Below are 23,911 nucleotides of genomic sequence, written 5' to 3'. Positions count from 1 at the left end.
TATAGAATATGGTATCAGAGACGGAACACAATTCTCCAAGGTTCCAGAACTGACATAGAGATAGCACATGACCTAGAATTTGGTATCTATACTTCCTTTGATGGGGTTTGCTAGCTACCCCAGCTTTCTTTCGGTGAAAATTTTTTAGACATACTGTGCATCAAGCATGGCACTGGAGAGACAATAATGAACAAGACCCAGTACTCACCCTTGAAGAATCTGTAACAGAGATCCACTCACCTATAAACATCACATGAGGTGAACACACAGAGATAGGCCTGTGGATAAGGTACAGGAGGGAGAGGTTAACAGTGACGGACTTTGCAGAGGAAGTAGTACTAAGCAGAGATTCGACTGCTGCCAAGCCAGGTCTTTCCTTCTGATTGTAGATTTTCAAGTATAGAAGTGCACTTTTTTTCTGGTAGCTGTCAAATGACAGACTGTTCACTTTTAAAGGGAGTTCAGAGCTCCAACTTCAGTGACTATGGAACTTCAACTCCACCTTCTCTAGGATGAGACCAGCACACCCAGTGTACCTGGAATTCTGAAGAATTCTGCTAGTAGATATCATTTTGTTACTTAAAAGGCCTCTAGAACTTATACTTGAGGTGATCTTTTCGCCTGGTACCAGCATCCTGTTAGGGACCCTTGGTCTTACTTCTCCAAAAGGTGATAGCAAAGGTTCAAATCTACAAACTCAACCATGTTGTTAAGGAATACACACTTGCAGATGCCACTTTGGGAAAAAAATGTAAACATGAATTTATAGCAAAGGTCTGTCACCAAATTCTGGCTTGGTGACTTACGCCAGGAATCGGGTGGCTGTTAATAATTTTCTGCTCTCTTAACTAAAGCTGAAAGCAGGGGTGCCTGGGTGGCTCAGTCGGTTAAGCATCCGACTTTGGCTCAGGTCACGATCTCATGGTTTGTGGGTTCGAACCCCGCATTGGGCTCTGTGCTGACAGCTCAGAGTCTGGAGTCTACTTTGGATTCTGTGTCTCCCTCTCTCTCTACCCTCTTCCACTTGCACTCTGTCTGTCTGTCTCTCTCAAAAATAAATAAACATTAAAAAAAAATGTAAAGCTGGAAGCCGAGATAAAGTGTCGAAAACCAAACTTTGCATACTGAATAAAACAAAGCAGAAAGATGTGTTTAGTGCAAGGCTTCAACCTGCAAGCCAGGAAACTCAGAGCTATAGGAACAATGAGCTGGGTTGTTTCCAGACTAAGGGATTTTTGGGGGGCGGGGAGTAAATGCAGAAGTTATTTGGCTTTTCAGCTGATTGGTTTCCCAGCGGGCTTCTTTCTTATTTGGTTAGGGGCAGCTAAACAAGGGAACAAGGAAGTCCAGAGATGGCATGAATAGATTTGGCACTTAGGGTTTGACTAGTGTTCTCTGCTGATATCTGAGAAGAGTTATAAATTCCTGCAAGGTTAGGTTAGGTTTCCTTTATGCTCCTGTGTTGACCATCTCCATTGTTCCCCTGACATACATGACTCCATTTTAGTTTGGTTCTGTAAAAGATAACCCCAACCTACCTCTATTGTGCGCCCTGCCTGGAAAACAGGAATCAGTTCCGTACGCATCTTATCACATTACTCCTATTGATTTGCAGTTTCTTTGCTTTTCCCATTAAACTCCAGCCCTTTACAGTGGCCCATTTTGTTTCTAGCTTATGTCATTGCTGCTTCTTGCTGTGGCTGAGGGTGGGCACCAAGGGAGGGTTGATGAGTGATGTAGTGAAGCGGGAGGGAGGGTGGAAATGTGGGAAGCTGGACAGAGGACTTAAAATTTCCTTGAGGGTAAATACTGTGTATAAAAACATTTCTGGGGATTGAAGCCCAGTGTATTTGGCAGGAAGCAGAAAACATTTGCTTATTCTGCTTGACAAGGTCTAGCCTATGTGAGGCACCATGAGAAAAATACTGGTTGGCCACCTTTCCCACATACAGTTTACTCTGCCTTCTGTGTGTACTACTGCTGATAAAGTGTAGATGACCATAAGGATCAAACACAGGGGGATAAACAAAAACACTCAAGGAAATGCTTTATTTATGTTGCCATTTACCTCTGTAATCATGGGCATAGATCTTTCTTACATAGGGTTGAAATACAATTTCATCTTCTGTTGTTAATCTCTGAGAGATTGGAGTTTTATGGCTCTGGGCTTTAATTCTTTGGCATCAGAGGTGACCTTGACAATGCCAAGTTATAAAAAATAGCTTAAATTTGTGCAACACTTTAGAGTTTAATAAAAACACGGCACAGGATAATGTTTGCACATTATGCCACTTCGAGTTAAATAGAAAGTTGCTATTTCTGTCTTACAGGAGAGGAAACTGAGGCTCAGAGGGGCTCAGAGTTGCTTCAAGGTCATCGGTGGTAAGTTACGGAGTTGTTGGTATGTGCAAGTCTTTGCATTCTGGCCCCAGAACTTTCTCTGCTGAACAACACTGCCTCTACTTGTAGTAGTGGTTATAGTTTATAAGGTCTCAGTGCATGTCTTATTGTAAGTGATCCTCACAATGTCCCTCTAAGGGAGATTAGGCAGACATTATAAGGCATATTGCTTCCTTTGCTCAATCAATTAACAGGCTAAACTAGAAAGAATCATGCTTAATTAAAAGTCAAAGACATTTTTTGATATCCATAGTATTTTATTTGGCTTTCAAAGCTCTAAGGCTCTTTCATACCAACATTCATGCAGCATACCTACTATTTAGGGAAGTTCTATGGCTAGTATCAGTTTTTATTTGAAGAAAGAGATACTACTAAGTAAGAATTGACACTCTGTGGTTTCCAGGTAGGTCTCCTGGATGAAAGCTGGCTGGCAAAATGTAAAGTCACATTGTTAATCTTTCTTTCTTTTCTTCCTCTTGCATGGCTACACTCTTCTATTTCTAATAACATTCAAACTCAGTCACCACCAGCAGCTTATGACTTGTCTACACTTTGAGATAGTCATTCATTACCAGAACAACGTTCTGGCTACCTGTGCATTTTTCCTGCTGTGACTGCCAGCTGCCCCCACCGGACAAAGTTCTCTGCAGATCGGCTCCATGGGCATGTCACCTGTGCAGCTGCACGGGACATCATCCTCAGAAAGATCCCATGCTTGAGTGCTCCACTGTCACCAACTTGAAATTTTTACTAATTTTGAACAAGGGGCCCTGCATTTTCATTTTGTCCATAGCCCCACAAATTATATAGCTGGCCTTGGCTATCCAACCAAACTCACTGCAACATACACAGACATTCACATTCTTGTTCCCTTCATTTGGTTCAGAGGTGTAGACGTCTATCTAAGATACCAGAACTAGTCTTTGGCTGAAAACATTTTCTAAAATACAAGGGCTTGTGGTTATATTTTCTTTCTTATAAGAAAACAGAGTTACACAGCTATCTTTTAAAAAGTTCTTACAGTAAAACTCGGGCTTCTGTTGCATAAGAAAGTGCTCTACTAAAGAAGTGTCCTGGTTGACATAGACAGAGAGAGACAGAGACAGAGAGAGAAAGAGTGCCAGATAGGGAGAGGAGTCATCTGCAGATAGTTACAAGTGAGTTTCAGACTCCTGTGCTTGGGGACTGAAAACCTCAGAAAACTGGAAAACACAGGAAATGTTGAACTTTTTCTTTTTGCTCTCTCCTTCACTCTGGTGCTGACTTCTCCATAATCCAACCCCATTGCTTTTTCTTTTCCTACTTTCTAGTTCCTCCTCAATTCCTTTTGCCCTCCTCTTTTTCTTCTCTCCTCCTTCCTCTCCAAGATGCATATTCTTTTATTTGGGTTATTGACTATAAAGGTATGTCCTTTGTTCTTCATTCAAAAAACAACTGACCTGCCATATGATCTAGTAACTCCACCACTGGGTATTCCCCCCAAATAAAAAAACACTAATTTGAAAAGATACACACACCCCTGTTTACTGCAGCACTATTTAAAATAGTCCAATTATGGAAGCAGCCTAAATGTCCACCAACAGATGAATGAATAAAGAAGATGTGGTACCTACATACAATAGAGTATTACTCAGTCATAAAAAGATTCAGATCTTGCCATTTGCAACAACATGGATGGATCTGGAGGGTATGACGCTAAGTGAAATAAATCAGAGAAAGACAAATACCATATGATTTCACTCATACGTGGAATTTACGGAAAGAAACAAGTGAACAAAGGGAAAAAGAGACAAACCAAGAAACCGACTTAACTATAGAATAGCTACCAGAGGGGAAGTGGGTTGGGGGTTGGGTGAAATACGTGAAGGGGATTGAGTGCATTTATCATGATGAGTACTGAATAATGTATGGAGTTGAATCACTATATTGTACACCTGAAACTAATATAACATTGTATGTTCCCTGGAATAAACATTTTAAAAAGAAAGAAAAAAAAAAGAAATTTTATACATTCCCATTTTTTTTTTTGAAGTGCAAGCTGAGGAATAAAAAGCTAAACTAGAATTACATTGGAAGGAAATACTTAAGAAGTTGACTAATTGAAGAGCCCATGATTTTGTATAAAATAATTGTTTTCTTGTCAGTTGCTCCTGGTTAGTTATCAAGTTCTCCAACCCAAATTTATTTAATGACTATATAAGCATTTTTTACTACATCAGACTGCCTTCTCATTAATGGAATTGGATTATAGAATTAATTTAAAAACCCTAAACGTAGCACATGGTTATCTAGGTTCTATAGCTAGTGAAATTTGCATCTTCCCGATCTGAGTAGGGCACAAAGAGAGGCATTAGAGTGAATAAAATGAAAACGCACGATCCCTCCCTGAAGAAATTTACGGAGTAGTTGGGGGAAAATGCACCAATAATTACAGTGGAACGTGAGAACCGGTAGTCGGGAAATGGAACCACAGTACAGGAACAGGGCCTTCAAGGATGTGAGTATCATTGAAGTCTCGAGTGAGATCGGAGAAGGCTCTTGAACAGCACAACTAGCAAACAAGGAGGGGCATGACTTTCAGCAATTTTCAAAGTTATGAAAAATAAAAAAAAATCACACACTTGAATTCTGATAGGAACTGGACTCTTCCTTTTGCTGGGAGTTTAGAAATGTTTGATAAGCACTGTTAGTAAGATAATTTTGGGAAAGCGATGGAGGGTAGCACAGCTTTTTAGCTCGCTCCTCAGGTCTGTGACAAATATTAGTAATTAATATGATTTAGAGTAAGTTACCTAACCTTTTTTTATGCCATTACTTCCTTACCTGTAAATGGGTTTATGAAGAGTATTTATCTCATGGAGAATTGCTATGAGGATTAAGGGAATTTATATGCTTAGCAGAATAAAAGTATAGTCAATATTAACATTATTATTATGTTGACAGTTTCAAAGGAGTGTTCACACTTACAGGAATTTTCTTCATAAGCAATCAAGTCAGATACAGATTTTTTTCCCTTCATCTTAAAAAAAATTTTTTTTTCAACGTTTATTTATTTTTGGGACAGAGAGAGACAGAGCATGAACGGGGGAGGGGCAGAGAGAGAGGGAGACGCAGAATCGGAAACAGGCTCCAGGCTCTGAGCCATCAGCCCAGAGCCTGATGTGGGGCTGGAACTCACGGACCGCGAGATCGTGACCTGGCTGAAGTCGGACGCTTAACCGACTGTGCCACCCAGGCGCCCCACCCTTCATCTTTTAAAGCTGAGTGTCTGGAAGGCAAATTTGAGGACATTTTCTTAATCAGTGGCATTGATTCTCACTTTTTCAACATATCATTGCTCATTTGTATTGAAACTTGATAGTAAATGCTAAAAAAACCCTGTTGACCATTGGCTGGGTTACTGACAGAGTCATGGAAAGAGGGCCAATAATTAAGGAGGAACTTGGCTTCACTGGCTGGTGAATGGGGCCACGAAAAGAGTATTTTCCATGGTTCACACATGAGTGAAAAAGGTGGGCATCAGAGCCTAGGAACATTTTGTGCTTTCCAGCCACAAAACCTTGGGCAAGTCATTAAGCAGCTCTGAGCCTCTGAAAGAAAGAAAGAAAGAAAGAAAGAGAAAGGAAGGAAGGAAAGAAGGAAGGAAGGAAGGAAAAAAAAGAAAGGAAGAAGGAAGGAAAGAAAGGAAGGAAGGAAGGAAGGAAGGAAGGAAGAAAAGAAGAGAAAGAAAAGAAAGGAAGGAAGGAAAGAAGGCTACTCTGCTTTCTTCACAATATTATGTTGAGCTTTAAATGGAAAGATGTGGGGCACCTGGGTGGCTCAGTGGGTTAAGCCACCAATTCTTGATTTCAGATCAGGTTATGGTCTCACAGTTGGTGAGATTGAGCACTGTGTAGGGCTCTGGGCTGGCAGTGCAGAGCTTGCTTGGGATTCTCTCTTTCTCTGCCTCTTCCCCTTTCTCTCTCTCTCTTTCAAAATAAATACATAAACTTAAAAAAATAAATGGAAAGGAGTGTATAAAAGTAGCATATAATTTGGCCCTAAAATTTTAATTTTTTTTTCATAAAAAACTAAACTCGTATGTGAACAGTAAAATTATGTTTACCTTTGTCTGTGTCAAGTGTTTCATTCTTCCTCCTGCTTATTTCTTAGTCATGGATAATCTAGGTGAGCGTTCTGTTACAGTGGCAGCACATTGGAATACCTCAGGGGTTTTAAGAGATGCAGATGTGTGGGCCCTACACTTAGGTACCTTGACTTACATTTTCTGAGTCCAGCTCAGTCACTAACAATTACAGCAGAGGAGAAGGAACACAAGCTGTCTTTGTGAAACATTTATGAAAAAGGCAGGGTTGGAGAATGGTTGAAGCTTTGAACTAAAGAGGAATTCACAACATGTTCTGCTTAATTTTCTAAAGCACCTTTTCAGAAGCATGACCTATGAATTAAAGCAGGTTGGTGGTGGACCTTCTCACCATGATGACTTCGCTTTGGCTTCTCTTGTTTGGCTCCTCACAGCTGTACTGAGAAAAGTTCTCATATTTTCTACATACTTAAGTTCCATAGGTGAATTCAGGGAATGCTATATTACCTACTTGTTTTGCATGAAGTCTTTTCCAATGTCTGACCTGTTTTTTTTGTTTGTTTGTTTGTTTCGACTCAGAATCTCTTCATCTTCCTCTCCACAGACAAGAACTTTTGCCTTCTGGGATGTCTGTATGAAACTTTATTAATCCCCCTTGGGTGAAATTCTGTAGCACACTCCACATTTCCCGTTCTTTGCAGTCTACCCTCTTCTCCCTACCTGCTAGTCAAAGGGTAGAGACCATGAAGTTTCCTCTGGGCCCAGGGCAAATAGAGAGGTAATAAATGAGCGTTTTGTAAGCCCCAGTTCTGGTACTGGTGATTATCTTCCTTTATGAGAAATTGAGAGGCCATATCTGGGTAAGGAATGGGGTCTCCTCAGAAAGTGAGTAGTCAGCAATTTATTTCTGGATTTGGATGCCCAGGAAACCGGAGAAACCTGCTTTACCAACATGATTTGTTATCTAGCATAAAGGGCATTTTTTTACGGCCCCTGGTTCCCCGTTCTGAGAGACTGGCTATAACTTTCAGGAGTATCTAGTTTGTGGCCAAACACAGGTCCATTTTGACTTATTAGGAGAAAAAGCAACTTGGGGACAAAACAAACTGCTTTTAGAAGGGAGAAGAGTTGCTTCTAGCCATAAAAGTAATCCACACTCATTGGAAAGGTTTTGGAAAATGAAAGAAGATATATAGAAGTAAAATAGACTGAATATTCACCAGCAAGAGAGACAAGAGTTGTTAGCATTTCGCTGCATTTTATAACATATTTTCTCTACGCATGTAGAATATTTTACAAAATTAGAAAATTCTAAATATGAAGTTTTGTATCCTATTTTATACTTAATTTTATCTTATTAGCATTTTCCACATCAATAAGTATCAGCTGAAATTCGCACTTTTTTTCCTTAAGTAATCTCTGCACCCACTATGGGGCTTGAACTCATGACCCCGAGATCAAGAGTCGCATGCTCTACTGACTGAGCCAGCCAGGTGTCCCTCAAAATTGCACTTTTAATGACTGTATAATATTCCACTGTGCATGCTCTTATTTTTAATAATAAAAACCTTATATTTTTAAATATTTGGGGTCTTTTTATTTAGTATAAATGAAGCCTAAAATATATCTCCATACACAAACTTTTAATGGGTTTCTCATTTTTTTAAATGGGTCCTGAAAAGAAGGACTATGGGCCCTTGGTGCATGTTCCCAGATTTCACTGGGGTGAGGTTGTTTCTGCCTCAGAACATGCAGAACATGCAGAACATGCGTTGCAATTTACCTTTGCTGAGCAAGGCACACTTTACTCGAAACCACATTTCTGGTTCATTTCCCTATAATGGATTACAAAAAACAGAAAGAACCCAACCTAAGACTCCATCAGTTCTAAGATGTACCATTATGTAATACAGCAACGAGAAAGAAAGAATGCTACTGATTCAATTAGGATGCACCAATTGTAGGACGTATCTAAAATGCAAAAATGTTAAGGTTTGTAAAAATGTGCAACTCAGAAAGGAATATGCCTTTCATTTTATTCTCTTTGAGAGCATTTCTTTGGACCTTTTGCAAGTGGATCAAGATGGATCTGACATCAAATTCAGGGACAATGGCTGTCTTTGTCTGATGCACTGACACAGCCTCTCTGCCTTCTCTCCGTTACTTCCCCACCCCCAACCCCTCTCCAGGACTATCCCCACCATAGCCATCATTACAGTTCTTCTGATGACCCACCTGTTGTTCTATTCTCTTCATTATGCTTCAGAATCATCTGGCTGGAATTAAGAGAGCTATCTAGGGGTGGTGGGGGGAGTAAGAGTAGAGTTTGAATATTGAGTCATTTGAAATTTTAACCTACCCATCTCTTACAACATATTTGGATTACTGAGTTATTTTTGTATGACCACCCATGCTAGCCAGTTTTTGCTTTTATAGGTCAATTCCTACTGTTCTAAAAACTAACTCCCAAATTTCATATCTATTCTTCCCTATTTACACCAGGAGAGAAATGCACACACACACACACACACACACACACATAAGTTATACCACCTTCCCTCCTCTCTCTGGAGTATGTGTATGTGATGTAGATACATATGTACATATCATATATACATATACACTTCTATATATACTTGTATATGTATACTTCATGCTTATAAGTATATATTTTATACTGTATGCCTTATACTTCTTGGAAGAAAGAGGACATTCATATATATGTCCATATTGAGAAACACATATCCATACTTTATTAATCTACATATTTCATAGAAAAATGTACACATTTATCCATAGTCAGCACCATGGAAGAGACTTTAGGTATATCCTTTTATTTTGTTTTGTAAGTGGGTCAATATCTAATACCTTTCTTTTCCCCACCAGAGTTCTGGGCTAGTTGAGATAAATAAAAGGTAGATGAAGATAAAAATATCATTTTATTTCTAATTAAGCATTGAGCTGAAGAATGCAGTATAGACATGAGGCATAATAGGCTTACTACTAAACATAGCCCAGAATTCAAAGAACTCTGCCTTCAGTCACAGAAACACTGGACCACTACAACGTTCCGTCTCCCCCAAGAGGGGCAGAGACTTAATCCCAAAGGTTACTGCATGGTGCAGAGCTGATGAGAAGATGTGCTTTCCAAGGGCGAGTCATTTCCTAAACACAGTGAGGGGGAAGGGGTGAGCTGGCCATGCCTGCTTTCTCATGCCTGCGTAACTCATCTATTACTCATGTCACTCCATGACTGTGAGGAGTGGTGCAGGAGACCAGAAGCATTAGAGAAGAAAACGCTCCTCTTGGAAGCCTGATGAGTGGGAAAGACAGATTTCTCCCCCAACACTGGATTTTATTTTAGAGGAGAAAACTGAGGCCAAGAAAATTTCATCCACTTTGTCAGAATCATGTAGCTAGTTAATGGCAGAGCGGGTCTTAACATTTTTCTTCTCCTGACTCCTACTTTCCTTTTCTTTTTCAGAGGAGAGGGAACCAATGGGCTAATTCATAATGCAAATAAAACCTAGTAATTCATTCAACTAATACTTATCGAACACCCACTGTGTGCCAGCCACTGTCTGGTCTCTGGAGATAGTGCTGAACAATTTAGAACAAGTACCTGCCTTCTTGAAATTTACCTCCTAACTGGGGAGACAGATAATAAACAACCAGCTTCAAGCAGGCCACATGGTACAAAGACAAGTGAGACAGAGTGAGAGTGACAGAGGCTACTCTTTCCAGAGAGCATCCTGGGAAGGCCTCCCCGAAGAAGTAAGATTTGAAGAGAGGAACCAGCTATAGAAATTCTGCAAAAAAAGCATTTAGGCTGAGGGGATGGCTGATGTCTTAAAGACCCACTGAGTCCCAATGTGTTGGGTTTTGAATGCGTGTTTGTGCTAATTTAAAGAGAGGAGGAAGGGCAGAGAAAGTAACAATCAAATGAGTAGACACTTTGGACCCCACATGGAGGATGACTACTTTTCCCTATTCCTAAGGCTAATCTTGTCAGCAGATACCAGTGATTAGAATCCTGGGTGAAACATCGCTAGAAGACCTTGCAAACTCTCCATTTTAATTCTCAGTTGAGCAGTGTTACTCTAGGTTACTCATCTGGAAGAATGCCTTGGAATGATCTTTATTGTCCTTTGGTTCTCCCACGCTAATAAGGCAGCATGCTCTCCAAGCAGGGAATGCCATACACATTCAGGGCTAGAGTCTCTCAAAATCCTGAAGCCGGCTGTATTGCTGGTTTACTGTCATCCCTTATTAGTGAAGGTGTCACAGACCTGACTCATGTCCCGTTGGGCATTGGTATGTTTCTAGTGAATGCTTATATTACATTGATTTTGAATCACCAGTGGTATTAAGCGGTAAACAACACAGCTTTAGAAGAAATCCTCTGAGCTTTTGGATATTAAGATATTCTTAACTTCTGCTCTGTTTTTGTTACAGCCAAGTCTCTGGTAAGTTCCAAAGGATTGTATAGCCTAGCTCATCATTAGGCTCAGGATCCATAAAACTTATGTTTCAAGCTAGTTACTACCGTCACTACAGTGTGACACGATAGGGACCCGCAGTGGTGTGAGATTTCTGGGAAACTGCACATTAAGAGCCAATCCATTCAGTTCACCTGGAAGAAAAGTCGTTGGGCAAGAAGTGGGAGGGTAGCAATGCCCGGGAACATTAACTTGCTCAGCATGGTGCTGAGCTAGTGTCTGCCAGGGGGGCTACATAATTAAGGTACATGGACTCCCCTAACTATGGGAGGGGAGGAGAGGTAATGGGGACTGGAACAGATCTGGAAAAAGCCTAGCTGTGTATGCATTAGTGTCTTTAAAAAGCACAGGTGAGGGAAATGCCTCTCAGAAGTAAGGGAAGAGAATTGAGGTGGCTAATCACATTCCTCTCTACGTTCCATCTCTCTGTGAAAAGCCAGGATAGAAAAGATGGGGAGATAAAAGTGCACTGTGAATTAACAACAAAGGAAGAGCCCTGGGTTCAGGCTGAGTGTGCCGTGCCCATCGTTGTATTCTCCCCTCCCCCAGCGCTCTCTAACACAGCGCCCCGTGACAATAGGAACTTGATTCTTATTTGTTGAAAGAGTTAGTAAATGAGTGAATAAATGAATGAGGTATGGATTAGGTACCTCGAATCAAAGTCCAGTATGCTTTTCAGGGCCTACCTGATAAATTAGTCTTTATGTAAAAATGAATTGTATAAAAGCAGGCTATGTAAGTGAACTCCAAAATCACATTATATTTGACAGGATGACTTTGAATGTACTAATCTCATGCCTTCAGAAAGTTTAGAGAGGACTGTGCTCATGAGGCAGAAGAATAAATATGAACCTGTTCCTAGATTTAATATGACACAGAAATATTTATACGAAGTCTTTCAATGTAAGGTTTGTTATACCACTCAATTTAATATGGGCAAAATTTTGCTATTTATACACACAATTCACTTCTGCTGAGTTTAGCAGGAACTTCAGAAGTGCCTCCAAGACCTATGTAGGTTACACAAGATCCCTGAGACAAAGAAGGCCTTATCCTCTCTGGCCAGCATATTACTTACTTGTACTCAATTATCTGGATAGGTGTACATTTATTCACATCTATCCACCCAGCCTTCATATTCTTATCTATCCATATCCATCCATTTCTCAAATTCTCCATTCATGAATCTATCCATACATACATCCATATATCCATCCATGGATCCATGGATCCATGGATCCATGGATCCATCCATCCATCCATCCATCCAATTCATACTTTATAAGCACATGCTATATGCCAGGTCATGTGTATTGGGAATAGACATAACAAAGATGTGGTCTTTTGTCCCAATAGCTCATTATCATTTTTGTTATGAGCTACATCTTGGGTAGACACAGCATGTTGTTTAAACTTCTATTGTACTCTAATGTGGTACACTTGCCCATTTGCACAACTACAAAATTAGCTGATTAGGACCATGATTTGTTCCGATTTTCTAATCATGTCAATGAGAAATCTGTGCATCAGGGGAAGTATACAGTTTGCCTTAAGTTCTCCCAACTGTTGATGGCAGAATAGAAACTAAGATGTAGGCGTTCTTTATTATAATTCAGGGTTCCTTCTATCACCTCCTGTGCGTAGCTAAAGTAGGTGTTCACTTCCTGAACAGAATGTAGAGTCTATGGAGAGTCAGAGGTCCTGGGTCTAACTATCATTCAGGAAGACCCTGCAAGCCTTGGGAACCTAGAGACCAAAGAGTCTTCAAGAAGCCAAAAAGAGATCGGTGCTACAGCATCTTTTAATTTTTCAAAGAATATTTATGATGTGTCATTAGAAGCCTTCAAGCTTACACAAAACACTGCATTTACACATGACACCCACTTCAGTAAGAGCCTAAGGGGGGACTCATTAGCAGACAATTAGTTATTCAACTTGTTAAACATTAATTCCTCTTATGCCTCTGGTCTGCCTAGTGAAATATAACAGGGGGAAATATAGCAAACTAGAGTTACTGGTCCTTGTCAGCTGGCCTCCTTTTATTCTATATATTTATTCTATAAATATTGCTTTGGTATGTCCTTCCATACCCCAGGGGCTCATGGAGGAGGAGGGCCACTAAAGAGAGGGGTAATGTTTTCTTTAATTTTTTTTTAAATTTATGAATGGATGCTCCTTTGCATGCAAGTACCATGGTAGTCTCAAGCTCCCACCATAGAGGACAGCCCCAGATATCTCGGATGCTAAAGTTTTTAAGACTTTTGGCACGTGAGGCTGTTGGTACCCACTGACATAATGACTGTACTATGGGAGAAAAGATGATCCAGTAGTGAAGATTTGGCAAAGGAAGTATGGAGCAGAGAAAGGGAAATGAGAGCACAGATTCTAGATCCCCAGCATCTAGGGATCTTTGGGCAGGAGAAGGGAAGAACATGTAGGGAAAAAGAGGCAGAAAGGCAGAGGACCAGAGATGCTGCGTTCCACAATGGAAAGCTTGCAGAGTCATGTCTGCAGAGGCATGGCAGCTCTTCTGAAGCATGGTGCAGGGTGAGGCTGATAGGATCCAGGCAAGGGGTCAGGGCATAGGCTACATGCCACAGGTATGGGGCAAGGCTTCAGAATCAGCAGTCCACAATGTAGCTAAATAACCAGGGAAGGTTGGGTAGAGAAAGACCACCAACTTGAAGGGCCAGAACATTCCCAGACCTGCTCCTGGTCTCTGAGCATCCGGGTGGTCTGCAGGGCGAAGATGCACTGGTCTGAAATGACCTATGTACTAGGTGGTAAGGACAGTGAAAGCCAGGGATTCTCAGACTTATGAATGAAGCCAACAGTTTGGAGACAGGACATTGACACCAAAAAAGAAGGAGAACCAAGAAATGAAAGAACGGGGACAGCCTTGGTGATATTAGGAGGAGCCTTTACCCAAAGTCAACTGTGCCTCTAGACTCAGTTGTAAAAGAATCAATGCATTCTCTCCTTCTGCTTAAGTGACTTCAGTTGTCCTTTGTAGCATTTGCAACAGAAAGTGTCCTGAACTAGCGAGTTCTGGTTTCTTCAGGTTAGGACTCGCCTTAAGCTAAATTTTAAGAAATCATTGTTGTCATTCTCTGAGCAGTTTCTGAACCAGAAGTCCAGGACATACTCACAACTCCTCTTGGTAGAGACCCTTCTTCTCATTTTATAAATAGGAACACCCAGTCTCAGAAAGGTGGTCTCTTGCCCAAGGCTACAAATCTGGCAAAATTGTAAAGCTGATTCCAACCGACTCTGAAGTTCTGGTGTTTTCCCCTCTGCCATATTGCCCCCAGCCCCACCCCCCAGGTGAGGTTAATCCCCAAGATTTCTGATGACTCTTTAAGGCTTCCATTCCACTTTCCTGCCTGCAGCACTGTTAGCTTTATTTCTACCCTTTACTCATCAACACATACGGTTCTCAGAATAGGCCCCCAGGATCCTTGCTCATGGCTGGGGATGGCTAACTAATTATCTGTGCCTAGCATGCCAATGAGCAAAGACACCCATTATATATATGTATGTGTGTGTGTGTGTGTGTGTGTATCTATCTATCTATATCTATCTATATATCTATATATGCTATTAAAAATACATAGAAGCTCTCTCTAGGGGCACTTGGGTGGTGGCTCAGTGGGTCAAATGTTCGACTTTGGCTCAGGCCATCATCACCTTGTTTGTGAGTTAGAGCCCGCACCAGGCTCTGTGCTGATGGCTCAGAGCCTGGAGCCTACTTCAGATTCTGTGTCTCCCTCTCTCTCTGCCCCTCCCTCACTTATGCTCTGTCTCTCTCTCTCTAAGATAAACGAGCATTAAATTTTTTTTTTTTAAAAAAGCAGCTCTCTCTATATATAGAAGTTGCTGCTCGGTTGATGTTGGTGATATAACTCAGGAGGGGCACATATTTTCTCTTGGAAGCATTTACTGAACCCCAAGGCATGATGCTGATGCAGGCTAGGGGCAATAGGGTCTGGAGAGGAGCCCCCTGTCCTCGCCTCTCTCTCTCCCAGCCTCATCTCAGGTAGCTGAGCCGTGCCCTGCATGCCTGTCTGCCAGCCTGCCAGGTGGGTCTTCCCTGTTAGTGCCAGCCTGCTGCTTTATGTGGCACCGTGTGACTGATTTGATGACCTGTGACCTGACTGTCCATCTGGCCACTCAAGAGTTCGCCCGGCTGTTTACCTTTTTTTGCTGTGACTGAATTTCCATTGCCTCTCTCAGCATCTGACTTGCAAACCATTCTGCTCTGTCTGTTAAATGGATGAAAAGAGAGAGTGACCTCCTGCTGCCAGTTCCGCCCTGTGCCCTCCCCGTCTTCGATCAGAATGCACCTGTGCTTCGGAGGCTTCCGCTTTCTCCTGAACTTGCCATTGCCTCCACAGCCGCCATCCCAGCTTGCCATGTGTGCGGTGCTCTGTGAAAGGAGAGACGTTTCATTTTGTACTTGGCAGGCGCTGAACTCAACTGGACAGTGAGACCCAGGAAATATGACACCATCTGCTTCCTGCCATGTTCTGGCTCCGGCACTTGATGTCAGGGCATCAGCTGTTACCTGAGTGCACTGGGTCCTGTGAAGTGAGCCATTCAGGAAACACCTTTGCTAACACTTTCCTCAACAGCACAATTTATACTGGCCAGCCTGCACTGCTGAGCATTTTTCCTTCTTGACTCCCAAAGTAAAAATGTCTTCCTGCTTTCTAAGTTTTCCAAACAGAGTATATATGCATAATTATATAGGCACATAGTAGAAATGTTTGCTTATTTGGCCATCCTTTTGTGTATGTGGACTTTTTTCTGCTAGAGAGGTAGCTTTCTCAGATCAGTCCCTGGCTGCTTGAAATGTATCAAGTGCTCTGTGCTTTGGTCTCCTCCCCATTCCAGGAGGTAGTGACGTCCTTAACTAGTGGTTAACTGAGGATTAGGTAGTCCAAAAGGAGGATTAAGCGAAAAACTGTGTCATGGAAAATAGGAGAGACTGGTTGGGCTTCCTCCATGCTGGGAGTACCTAATCCAGCTGGCAGCACTCAGGGCTATAGGAAGGAATAGGGACTGTTTCCCTCTTGCCATGGTTCCTGCAAATCTCAAATTTCCCTGAACCCCTGACCTGCTGCTCTTTAGTTCTGGAAGCTGCCAGGCAGGTGGCATGGGTGATGCATTCAAGGCTGAGTTCTTTCCTGACTCAGTGGTTGTAATCCCATTGTGGACAGACAAATCAAGCCACCTGTGCGGAATATTAAAAATGAAACAAAACGCAAAAAACAACACTGCCGATCTGTTAATGAATTTTCAGACTCAAAGTATGCCATCTGGAACAGACACGCTGGCTTCTGGAATCTGTGTTGCTTCTTTCCTCTTTCTTATGATTTTGACATGGCTTTGGTTAGCCATTTCTATTTTGATGTTTAAAGAGTGATATTACACAAAATATGAATCTTAATTGAAAATGTATGCTTTTCTCATTTAAGTTGCTGACTCTTTGAAGAATTATAGCATTGCAAAGTTTTCCTGGTGGGGTTCCTGAGAAAATTCTTTTTGGTCACCAGATTGTTTCCTGAATTAGCTGAAGCCTCTAGGTCCTAGGTCATAAGAAAAAATGAAACAATTTGTCACAGTGTTGAGTATGACGTTAGAGAAAATGCTGTGTATGAATTGTAAGCAATGCATTGTTTTTGTGAAAGACTGAGAGAATGGGTGGGCTGCTCATGAACATACGCTGCAGCCCCTGACAGCCAGACAATTACCATGACTTTTTAAAAAAAGTTTATTTATTTTGAGCGAGAGCACACGAGATTGGGGGAGGGGCAGAGAGAGGGAGAGAATCTCAAGCAGGCTCTGCACTGTCAGTGAAGAGCCCAACGTGGAGCTCGAACTCATGAACCGTGCAATCATGACCTGAGCCAAAATCAAGAGTTGGATATCCAGCCAAGTGAGCCACCCAGGCGCCCCATTGCCGTGATTTTATAAATTTTTTTAATGTTTATTTATTTTTGAGACAGAGAGAGACAGAGCATGAATGGGGGAGGGCAGAGAGAGAGGGAGACACAGAATCGGAAGCAGGCTCCAGGCTCTGAGCCATCAGCCCAGAGCCCGACGTGGAGCTCGAACTCACGGACCGCGAGATCGTGACCTGAGCTGAAGTCGGACGCTTAACCGACTGAGCCACCCAGGCGCACCCCCCCCCCCCGCCCCCGCCATTACCGTGATTTTAATAAGAGTCATGGCTATACTCAGCCAGCTCCACCACCCACTGGACTTTCCTCTGGGAAGCCTGATGAAATGCACGTGAGCACCATACATTTATGTGTGAACACACACACACACACACACACACACACACACAGTGTATCCATGCCATTGTTTTTACACCTGCTAAAACCTATGGACAGAACTGCTGTCTCCTCCCTGTGACCGATGAAGACAACTCAGAGCCCCTTCTGATCCATCTGCCTCTGCCAGGCTAAATTCTCCGTTTTGTGGGATGTTGAAAACTAACCTATACTCTGGTCCTAGAGATGGCAGAGGTGGCATTAAAAATTTGCTCATGTTTTCAACTCAGAGGGTTAGATAATTATGTGGCTTGAATTGTCGCATAGACTATGGTTTGCTTAATTACTAATTTCTGGTGAACCATGTTCTATTGTTTAAGATCCTATTGTTTAATATGTCCTGGCCTTTGGACATTTGTAGAAATATCTGTGTGAACAGCACGGTAGTTCTTCACTGAAAAGAAGGCAATACAGGCGTGGTCCTATGCAGCAGTGGCCACTTTGTTGGCACTAAATGATAACTACTTTGGGCATCTTAGAGGATGCCATGTTCTCTTCACAGAGCCCACCACACACAGAGAGTAAAGGATTAGGAGTCCCATAATGGAGATCCATTAAATGTTGTAGTGTTAGAAATAATTAAGCAGCATTTTATGATAGCACCAGCAGGCTAGTCAAGTGAATAATTCTTTTCAGGTTTGCTCTTTCTCTCCATAGGTAAAGGATTTAGATGGATTTATGACATTGGCTGAAATGAATCAGTGGATAAACGATTATAGGATTTGAATGTGGTTAAGCCAAGATTAATGCTGCCGATTCTTGAGAACATAGGAGATGACTGTCACCCAAGTAAGTGAACTTGCAGTTCAAGATGTACTGTTTCTGGCCAACAGTTCAAATTCTCTGGGCACATTGACGTGCACACACTCTCTCAACCCAAACCCAGCATTCCCGTGTCACACTGTGAAGGATGGTAAGCAAACAATAATGATAGAGGGCTTGAGATGTGGTGAATAAAGTACTCAATGTGACTAAACTGCTGCCTACTAGCATTCTCAGGTCACCAGGGTACCATTTAGGCCGGGGCCTTAACGAGGTCATTTACCTTTACCTACACCAGAACCATTACCTTAATTGCTACTCAGCCTTCATGAAAGTGTTTATGGGTAAACAGTTTTCACCAAGGGAGTTATTAACTACCCCCTGGATTACCATAGGATCAGGAATCATAAAAATAGTAGCAATTGTAGTCATAATAACCTATGTTGTGTAAGTATCTGTTATAAATGTCTTAAATTTTCACCACCACCATCACCACCCAGAGCAGCTTTAGGGTGAAGCACAGCATAAGAAACAGAGCACTGGTTATTAAAAAAACATGGATGGATGAGAGGGTCCTCCTTATTCATCAAGTCTGGAAAGCATAAAAGAACAAAAGGGCTGCCATACCTTAACCTACCTATTATCTCTATCTTTTTATACTTGTGCTGAGGAACTAGTAGTAGACATGTGGATTGTTCTCACCTTAAAGAGGGGGGAAATGTGCTAAGTAAATATATTTTACATGTGTGCCCAAGGTCAAGGGAGAGCCAGAGTTTTGCAAATAGTGTCAGTTCCATCGTCATTGGCTCATTCTATAGCTACATGGCACCCAAATAAGTTGAAAGCAGATATTTCAATCCATGCCCCAGAAGTTTAAGTAAATTAAATAGGTGGGGGCTGTGGAGACCTAGCTATCTCTTTTTGTGGACTGCTTTTCCAGTCCCTTGCCATGCATCTACTTAACAGTAGATTTCCTGTAGACTGAAAAATACCTAGACTGAATTCTTGGTTGAGTCAATCTGGAAATATTTCCCACATCAGTCCTAACGTGTCTAAGCTGATGTTCCACCCATATGGACTCATAAAGTCCTTTCTGCTTCTGGACCATTGTGATACACTTCTTCTCTCTCCTTAGTTGTCTGCATTACCTACAAAATAAAACTCAGCCTGAAAGAGTTTCATTCCATACACTCTGCTTTGGACCCCTTACCCTTTTCTCTAGCTGTCACTTACAACTTCCCTACACATGTAGCACTCTGGATCATTTATGCCTCACTCTGTATGCCTGCCCTACCAGAAGAAAGCAAGATAATGTAGTTAAAGTATTTCTCAAATTGACCAATGAAGAGATCATCTTTAAATGAAACAAATGATCGTACATTTCCATACTGACTTCTTAAGTACAAATAAAAAACTTGGTATGAGCTGCTTCTTCTTCTTCTTCTTCTTTTAATATGGAATGCTTCACGAATTTGTGTGTCATCCTTGTGCAGGGGCCATGCTAATCTTCTCTGTATCGTTCCAATTTTAGTGTATGTGCTACCAAAGCTAGCACTGGGATAAGCTTCTGCAAGGACCCTATAGACTGAGTACGATTCTCTTTCTTGGTCAGTAGCGAACTAGATGGTTCTTCTTCCAAAGGGAGCCTTTGAAATATTTGAGGAAAACAATCATAGATCCTTCAAGTCTTTTCCTCATCAGGGTAATATTTCATGTTTCTTCAGCTGCTACTTACAGGAAATAGTTTCAAATTCCCTTCCATTCAGCTTACTTCTCAGATGAAATCCAGTTGTGTAATGCCTTTCTTAAAGAATAAACAGTATGGCACACAGACACATCATTCCCTTGATCCGGATTCCACACTTCTAGAGTTGTCTTCTCAAATTGTTAAAAGACGTTTTTGCAGCCACATCCTATACGATTAACCCACGTTGGTCTTGCTGTCACCTAAAAAGCCTATATCTTTTAAAAACACATGCATGACTATCTTGAAGCCATCCCTCCTTCATTCTGTATTTATGCAGCTGGTCTATTGAGCATAAATGAAGGCCTTCACATTTATCCCTGTTGAAATCCATCTTGTTAGTAAGCCCAACATTCTAGCTTCTCAAAGTCTTTGATGATCCTGGTTCAGTATTTCGATCCCCTAATGAGTTCTCTCAGATGAAAATTGATCTACATACCATTTTTGTACTTGGAAAAATGTTGCTGTCACAGCCTTACACTCGAATCAAAGGAGTCCTGTCTCAGCCTAGGTTATGAACTAAAAACTCAACATCTACAAGAGTGAAGAGGAAGGTAATAGAGAGTGGTAAGACCAGAGTGTGTTAAGGTGTCTTAGTTCACACCTGAATCACAATAACAATATGTGGACCAACAATACCAAGTGAGCCTTGGCAACTGGTGGGTAAAAGTAGCTGTGTTTCCATGGGGTCACATTCCAGTGGCATTTAAAGTATGTCGAAACTAAGGCCAAATAGCTCCTGCTGTTTTCGACAACTCAAGCTGCAACAATGTGCAGTATATTTTTCATCTTAAGATAGTGCTCATAATACAAACTAATTAAAACAGGGCACAACAAAATCATGGACTGATTCTCCTACCATGCAAGGTTATATACCTTGCTCCTGCCCTCATGAAATACTGCCTAACAACAAGGAGATCACAAGGAAGAACCCCCTGGAGACAACAGCCAAAACTTTCTACATTGCTAGTGGTAAATGTGGCCCAGAGAAGGGGCAGAGCAATTTGATTACGTATCACTGATAAGGTGAGTGTCCAGACACATGAACAAAGGGGTGATTTCTCAGGAAAGCAATAACTGATCCACACTGTTGTTGTTGTTGTTGTTGTTTAATTCTCTTATCAGACAGACACACACACACACACACACACGCACACACACACACATACACGCACACACACTGAATGAATGAATGAATGAATGAGGAAAGGGCCTATCCAAAGTAAGCTGGGATAAACTCACTGCTGTTTTCCCAGGTAATAAAGATGGCTATCTTTGTCCAGAACAGATGCTATGAGATCATGTCTCCAAGAGATGAACTGAGAATGAATTCACTTAAATTATGATGCTTACAGAGAGGATTTTAGCTGAACATTTGTTCATATGATTTATGGCACCCTCCATCCGGTGGAGTCAATGTGAAAAAATGAAACTTAATTACAGCATACAGACAGTTTGCTTAAAAGAGAGCTAAAAGTTTGTGGGGATTTTTTTTTTTTTTATGAGACAGGAAGCTTATCCTAAAAGAAAAAAAGAAGAAAGCTTTATAAAACATTTGCAACTCATCAGAAGTGTGGGTCTGGTCCTTAGTGTTGGGGGAGGGGAGGGTTTGGGCTGTGACTCCCCCTAGCCTCTAAGCAAATTACATCCAACCCCAGGTCCTTACCCAACTCCTACTCCAATATTAGCCTCTCCAGGATTCTCTTTTACTTTAGCTTCGGCTTTCCCTTTAGGGAAGAGAGTAGTATTATTGTCCTTTCTCCTTGGCAACTCAAGTCTGGAATTTTAAATTTATAGCGAAAGAACGGTTCCGGGTTTATATGGCTCAGAGGGCGTTATTATCAAATCCAATTAAAAACATTCCTTCTGCTAATAAAAAAGCCAGCACCTTCCCTTTAAACTAGGACCCACCCTTAAGTTAATTAATGGCTGTTAGCACCTTATTTGCTTTCAAGGGTCTCTTGGGTACCCAGCTTCTGTGGCAAAGCAGAGTCTAGTTGGTAGGTCAGTGGCTTAGTTTGATTCACATGCCTGACCCCCAACTTATTCTACGTCTGAAGTTGAGTCTCTTAAACTCTTTATGTCTTGAGATCTCCTCCTGAGATCCCATCCAGAGAGGCCAGGTTAATGGTACTTATTTGGCAGAGTTTTTTAAGATCTACAGATGAACCTGTCTGATGAATAATACTAATGCTTAGGATACTCATCGAATGATAATTGGCCCTCTTTGGACCATTTAGGATTCAAATGCCTCCACCCAATCATTCCGTGAACAGCAGCCAGCCTCTGAGGGTTAGATTTAGCTTTTTCACTTAAATTTGCAAACTGGTACTGCTTTCATCAAGAAAGAAAATACAACAACGAAAAGATACTAGCTAACATTTGGATAGCATTTTGTATTTTCAGCATGCTTTCAGATAATACATTATGTAACTCACAAGCAAACAGCATTTTATCTTTTTCAGGCATGCGAAGACAGCAGGATTCCTGAATTCTCAAAAACTAATCATGAGCACCTCTGAGACCGACTGTTGGGTCTATTTTCAATAGATTTTGCAGTTAAAAAAGTGATCGATGATTCCATTTCCTCTCCAAGAGTCAAGTGAATTTATCAGCTTCTGATTCCTGCTTTCACCTAAAATAAGGTGCTGGTCTGGGCGTTCAAGCTCAGTTTCGGAGGGAACCCACCCAATTCATCCTCTTTTCCTTATTACTCACCTACCAGTTCTTTCTCACCGCCGTTGCTGCTCAGGTAGCTTTAATGGAGGGCAGCAGGACCGAAGAGCTGCTCTACAAATGCAGGTGTCTTCCCTGCACGGAGGAAAGAGGAACCTCTATCACTGAAGCCTCACCTACAGACAATTTATCTAACAGATTCTACATCCTGCATGCCATTTGCCAGTATTTATCCTGTGTGTGGGCTCCCATGGAGGATCCTCATAAAGGATGGTCTTGATATAACCTAGAGTCATGTTTTTCCATCTAAATAATGAAGAGGCTTCAGTTCCCTTTCTTTTTTGTTTCCTACAGCTTAGACAAGATGTCCATAACCAGAATGGTTAATATGAAGGTTGTCCTTTTTTTTTTTTTGCCTAGAAAGGGGCCATATTTGTACTTTCTTTCCTTAAAAAAATTGAATTTGACAAGCATCCTTCCTTCTTTCCTTCCTTCCTCTCTCCCTCCCTCCCTCCCTCCCTCCCTTCCTCCCTCCCTCCCTCCCCCTTCACTTCCTCCCTCTTTCTTCTTTCTTAAATATCAATAGCCAGCTTTTTCTATGTCAAAGTGTCTTCCTTTAGAGATTAAAATATACAATAATAAAGTGCCTTTTATGTATAATCACTTGACAGGTAAACTGCTTTGTCTGACAATGTTTTAAATTAGCAGTAACCTAAAAAGCATACAGGACTCTCCATAGGGAAGTTTCTTTCTTCTTCTTCTTCATTTTTTAGTCTTCCAATTGCAAGCCATTCATTTTTACATTTCCATGTTAAAGATAGGACACTAAAAGTGCATTACCTTAATAATCAATAACTCAGTGGGAGGTCCTAATGGGGAGAATTCACTGGAAGCTACATTCCAGTTGAAGTAGCAAAGGACCACCATAGGCCTGCAGGCTATAATTAGACAACCATAAAACCAGGAGGTAAAGGGTGGCAGACTACATTAGCAGTAAAATGCTAACTTGCAAGTAATAAGTCTCGAATCTTTCATGTCTACTCGAGTGTCACTTATACTTGAACAAGGAAAATGTTATGTTAAAGAACAAATTTACATTTAGGATCCCTAAAGCTTAAGGACTGGTGAAGGTTAGTGTGGCAATGAGAAAACAAATGAATACAAATCTGCACACTTCACAATTTTCCCTCAGTGCTCTCTTCCCTCTCCCTTTCTTTTCCATCCACCCGTTTTTCATCCCCCTCTAGGGTCTGAGAAACATCACAGAATTTAAACACAGGAAACCAATATAAAAACCCTCTCATGCAAAGAAACAGTGCGGCTGACTTTACATTGTTTCTATTCATGGCTCGCTAGTTTTACATTTTCTGATCAGTGACTGCCACTGAGACCAGGAAACCAGTTTCTT

The 23,911-nt window shown here is 41.4% G+C and overlaps 1 long non-coding RNA gene and 1 other non-coding gene across 2 annotated transcripts; one reads left to right on the top strand and one right to left on the bottom strand.

Annotated features, from left to right (window-relative positions):
- Positions 1-1,777: 1,777 nt before the first annotated feature.
- Positions 1,778-22,788, top strand: LOC122480692. Its single transcript, XR_006296626.1, has 3 exons — positions 1,778-2,382; positions 17,979-18,110; positions 22,293-22,788. It is a non-coding gene; the product is annotated as an uncharacterized LOC122480692 (long non-coding RNA).
- Positions 19,532-19,638, bottom strand: LOC122482220. Its single transcript, XR_006297027.1, has one exon. It is a non-coding gene; the product is annotated as a U6 spliceosomal RNA (small nuclear RNA).
- Positions 22,789-23,911: the final 1,123 nt, after the last annotated feature.

The sequence above is a fragment of the Prionailurus bengalensis genome, chromosome C1 (genome assembly GCF_016509475.1).
Source record: "Prionailurus bengalensis isolate Pbe53 chromosome C1, Fcat_Pben_1.1_paternal_pri, whole genome shotgun sequence".
Classification (NCBI taxonomy): Eukaryota; Metazoa; Chordata; class Mammalia; order Carnivora; family Felidae; genus Prionailurus; species Prionailurus bengalensis.
The sequence above is the reverse complement of the archived record's forward strand: the minus strand, read 5'-3'. Positions and strand labels throughout refer to the sequence as shown.